The sequence below is a fragment of the Anopheles gambiae genome (assembly GCF_943734735.2).
Source record: "Anopheles gambiae chromosome X unlocalized genomic scaffold, idAnoGambNW_F1_1 X_unloc_5, whole genome shotgun sequence".
NCBI lineage: Eukaryota > Metazoa > Arthropoda > Insecta > Diptera > Culicidae > Anopheles > Anopheles gambiae.
In genome coordinates this window covers 157,333-162,500 of record NW_026902659.1, presented here as the reverse complement: position 1 = coordinate 162,500, position 5,168 = coordinate 157,333, and the positions used below count along the sequence as shown (strand labels likewise).

Below are 5,168 nucleotides of genomic sequence, written 5' to 3'. Positions count from 1 at the left end.
GTCGGCAACAGTATCATCCGATACGGAGTTGCCACCTGGGGGCGATGGGTGCTCGACAAGGAGACCCATCGCAAATCGGTCCAAAGGGCGCATCGACCGGGGGCTCTCCGAGTCGCCAGCGCCTTCCAGACCGTTTCTTATGATGCCGCTTGCGTTGTTGCCAACACCACCCCGTTAGTCCTCCTCATGCAGGAGGATATCCGCTGCCACGACGAAAAGGTAGCGAGTGGTGGAGTTCAATCGGACATACGAAAGCGGCAACGGGAGGAGACGATGAGGCGCTGGCAGGACCAGTGGACAACGGGTGCAGGGCAACCAGGAGCACCAGGACTGAAGACGAGGAGGCTGATTCCAGACATTAATCTCTGGGTCAGCCGCAAGCATGGGGAAGTTGACTTTTTCCTCACCCAGCTCCTCACGGGGCACGGGTTCTTGCGCTCCTATTTCGTCGAGAAAGGCATCCTGGAAGGCTCGCCCAACTGCCCTGAATGTGGTGACGCCGTGGAAGACGTTGAACACGTGCTGTTCCACTGTCCACGGTTCGATCGGATCCGGAATGAGATGCAGCAGCGGTGCCATTCCCGAGTAACAATGGATAACATCGTCTCGGAAATGTGCACCCGCAGCGAAACGTGGGAGGCCGTCCGCGCCGCCGCCAGGACAATCTTCTCCACTCTCCAAGCGAGATGGGATGTTGAGCGTCCACCAACGGCAAGGCGACGCAGGCGGGCCAGACGGCGGGCGAGGGACGCAAATGGTGGTCCCTCAGGCCATGCGGCACGGCAACAACCCGCACCGCAAGGGCCACCGTAAGCTGGAAAGTTATTAATCTTTTATTTATTTTCGTTTCTTTCCAGCTTTCTTTTTTTTCTTCTCTCATCTATTTTCAGCTTTCTTCTACCTCTTTCTCCTTTTTCTTGTTTCCTCTATCCAAATCTCGTTTCAGGAGAACTGCCTTACGTGCTTGGAGTGGTGACCAACGATGCCGACCCCCCATTGCCCACCCGAAGCGTGGGCGATAGGACCAAAGGGACCGCGTCGCACCACGGTAAGCAGCGTAATAAGCAGAATCATCAGACCAGATCGCCGCAGAAGATGCGTCGTGACCCAGGGTGCAACCGCACACACGACTCCGCATGAAGTAATACGCACCACAAGCGTACCGGCCGAGTTGGGTGAGTCGGAGAGGGGGATGGAATATGCTCACTCTTCGTTAACAAAAAAAAAAAAAAAAAAAAAAAAAAAAAAAAAAAAAAAAAAAAAAAAAAAAAAAAAAAAAAAAAAAAAAAAAAAAAAAAAAAAAAAAAAAAAAAAAAAAAAGGTAGCCAAATGCCTCGTCATCTAATTAGTGACGCGCATGAATGGATTAACGAGATTCCCTCTGTCCCTATCTACTATCTAGCGAAACCACAGCCAAGGGAACGGGCTTGGATGCACTAGCGGGGAAAGAAGACCCTGTTGAGCTTGACTCTAGTCTGGCATTGTAAGGCGATATAGGAGGTGCAGCATAGGTGGGAGGGCTTCCTCGTGGAGCTCGCCTCTGAGATACCACCACTCTTACTGTTGCCTTACTTACATGATTGGGTGGAACAAGCGCGGGCCCCAGGTCCGGATCGTGCGCGCACCTCCTCCGGGGGGCTGTGGCGGCGGTTCGCCTGCGCGCGCCCAATGCGCCGTGTTTCTCGCTCAGCGTCCAGTGTGTCGCTGGGTGGTGCCGCCGGGGAGACTGCATCGTAGCATCGTCGTGTGTAGCGTGTTACCCGCTTGTCCGACCGTGAGCCGTGGCCCGCAAGGGTACAAGCTTGCGTACGTCGGTGCATTCGTGGTGCACTGCTTCTGCGCGGTCGATCGTTTATGATGTCACGTTTGCCCCCGGTTCCGCGCGCCGCCCGGCTCGAAGACTCCTGGACAGGTCCTTTCGGTCCACGTCATGGACAGTGCCAGGTGCGGAGTTTGACTGGGGCGGTACATCTCCAAAACGATAACGGAGGTGTCCAAAGGTCAGCTCAGTGTGGACAGAAACCACACGCTGAGCATAAGGACAAAAGCTGGCTTGATCCCAACGTTCAGTACACTTCGGGACAGCGAAAGCTTGGCCTTACGATCCTTTTGGTTATAACGAGTTTTTAGCAAGAGGTGTCAGAAAAGTTACCACAGGGATAACTGGCTTTTTTTTTTTTTTTTTTAAACGGGTTTTTATTTTGTTTCAAAATTAAACCCTCCCGCTCCCCTACATTTTACCCGCGAGGGCTTACCCTGCAGGGGGTTTCATGGCTTAATGGCCAACCTTTTGTCCGTGCGAAAAGCACCTTCCATGTTTTATTTCTATTTCTAAATTCAACCGAAAAATTCACTCATTCCCCTAAATAGGGCGCTTTTTCACGCTCGATGCGTCGCTGTTTTTACGTGCATACCACGCCTAGCGGGAGGCAACTTCTGCCTCGACCACGGCGGCTTCTTCCGCGGCGTTCAGGCCACCGTCCGTGGCCTCGTTTTCCTCGTCGATTGCGCGGTTGCGCATACCAGATGGCCCGGCTGCAAAATCCGCGCGTTCTCGGCCGTCATCGTCATTGTTTATCGCCTGGCCGGACATCCCGAGAAGACGACGGTTTCGTCTCCTCTCCCTGAACCGCGCTTGACGCTCACGAAGCGCTGCACGTCGCTGAGCGGTCCGTGGTGAAGCTGGTGGGGTTGGGGGAAGTCCAGCTCGACGTTCTTCCCGCCGGCGTGCTGTTGCTGCTCGCCGGTTGGCGTTGCGTCGCTCGTTACGGGCCCGCCGCACTTCCGCGCGTTGGGCCTCCAGCTCTGCTGCGTCTTCGTCCTGACGCTCGATGACGTTAACAGCCAATGCTGCCCGCTCCTCGTCCCACGCTCGCTGCAGTTGGGCCGTTATTCGCTTCGCGGCTTCGCAGATACGACTCCAGCTATCGGCGTCGCGCAACAAGTGCCGCTGGAGGGTGTCCGGACAGACAGGGTCTGGACCTCCCTCGCCGAGTAGCTCCTGTCGAACTGCCGCAAAGCGTGGGCACTCGAAGAAGGCGTGCTCCGCCGTCTCTGGGACGCCGACGCACAACTGGCAGTCTGGGGACGACGTGAATCCATTGTGGCACAAGTAGTCACGGAAAAATCCGTGTCCGGACAAAACCTGTGCCAGATGGAAAGTCATATCTCCATGTTTCCTAGACTGCCAGTCGCCGACCGATGGAATTACACGGTGCGTCCACCGCGTGTGCCGGCTAGCATCCTGTTGCAGTGCGTCGGCATCCCATTCCTCCTGCCAGCAGTCGATGGTGTTCTGCCGCTCCGTCGCCCGGATGTCCTCCCTCGTTGCAGCACGGTCTGGAGCAAGGAGTTGTTGGTGAACCCGAGCATCCTCGTTGATGAGGTGGCATATCGGTACGAGTCCAGCGAGTAGGGTGGCCGTCTCATACCTGACGGTACGGAATGCCCGTGCCACCCTGATGGCTGCTTTTCGCTGAACTCGTTGCAGCATCCGCCGGCACTCTCGCACCTGAGTTGCCTCAGCCCAGACGGGAGCAGCATACCGCAACACCGATTCTGCCACATACGCCAGCAGCCTTGACTTGGCCGTCCTGGGGCCGCTGTGGTTTTGCATGAGGCGCGTTACAGCTGCCACCACGCGCGACGCCTTTTCGGAGACTTTCGTGACGTGATCTCGCCATTTCAGGTGATCTTGGAGCTGCACGCCCAAGTACCTGATGCTCCTAGACGACTTGATTTCCACGTCACCGACGCGAAATGTCACCTGCGGTGGAGTCTTCTTACTCGAAATCAGGACGGCTTCAGTCTTGGCTGGGGCCAGCTCCAGACCGTGCTGTTGCATCCAACGTTGGACCTGGTCAACGGCCTCCTCTGCTCTCGCGCGAACCTCGTCCGTGGTGGTAGCAGGTACCAACAGCGCCCGATCGTCCGCGTATCCGATGACTTCGACGTCGGGAGGTAGCGGCACATCCAGCACCCCGTCATACATGATGTTCCACAGAGTTGGGCCCAGGATGGACCCCTGTGGAACACCGGCGGTTACATGCCGTACGACGGGGCCTTCGCTCGTGTCAAAGTACAGCACACGATCCTCGAAGTAGCTTCGAAGCATCCGTTGGAGGCCGACGGGAACACCTTTTGCCTGAAGGGCGCTGGCAATGGATTGCCAGTTGGCCGTGTTGAAGGCGTTCTTCACGTCCAACGCCACCACAAGCAAGAAACGGTTATCCCGGCCGTTCGTTCGCCGGAACGACATGGCGGTACGGCCGGCCTCAACAACCCGCTGGATGGCGCTCACTGTCGACCGCCCTCGACGAAATCCGAACTGCCGGTCCGACAGTCGGGGTGAAGACGGCTCCTCGAGATGTTCATTGAGGCGATTCAGGATGAGGCGCTCAAGTACCTTCCCCAGTGCGTCGAGCATGCAGAGGGGTCGGTACGAGCTGCTCTCTCCCGGAGGCTTCCCCTGCTTCGGCAGCAACACCAGTCGTTGCCTCTTCCACTGCGCCGGAAACGAAGCGCGGTTGAGGCAATCCTGGTACAGGACCCGGAAGACCTCCGGGAACAACATGATGGCCGTCTTCACTGCCGCATTCGGGATGCCATCGAGCCCTGGTGCTTTGCGATTTGCCATCTGGCTCGCGATGAGCAGCAGCTCGTCGTCCGTTACCGGTGCAATTCCCGCCGTTGTTGTTGCTCCCTCGACGCTTCCAACGTTGCTCAGCTGCGACCAGTCACAGGGCGGATGCTCAGGGAAGAGGTCGGACACAATGCGTTCGAGGACGACCCGGTCCGCTTCTGAAGGCGTCCGACTGCCACGGAGCCGGGACATGACGACCCGATATCCTGCCCCGAACGCATTCTCTTCTGCAATTTCGATCAGCTCCTGGAACAAGTTCCGCTTGCTAGCTCGAATTGCTCGGCTGAGCTCCGCCCTTGCTGTCCTGTGCTCAGCTGCTGCTATGCTGCGCTCCTCCAAATCAGCCGTCCGCAGCATCCGGTCACGGGCAACCTCGCAGTTGTTCCTCAGGCGAGCCAGGAGGGGAGACCACCAAAATGTGTTACGGTGCGGGTCTTGGTGCACTCGGGTAACCCGTTGCATCGTCTCGTCGCAGGCCTTCAACATGGCTGCGATCATACCCTCCTGGGTCGATGCGCGTTGGACA

At 57.2% G+C, this 5,168-nt stretch overlaps 1 pseudogene; it reads left to right on the top strand.

Annotated features, from left to right (window-relative positions):
- The window catches only part of LOC133394801 (large subunit ribosomal RNA), a 7,560-nt pseudogene extending 5,063 nt beyond the window's left edge, over positions 1-2,497 (top strand).
- Positions 2,498-5,168: the final 2,671 nt, after the last annotated feature.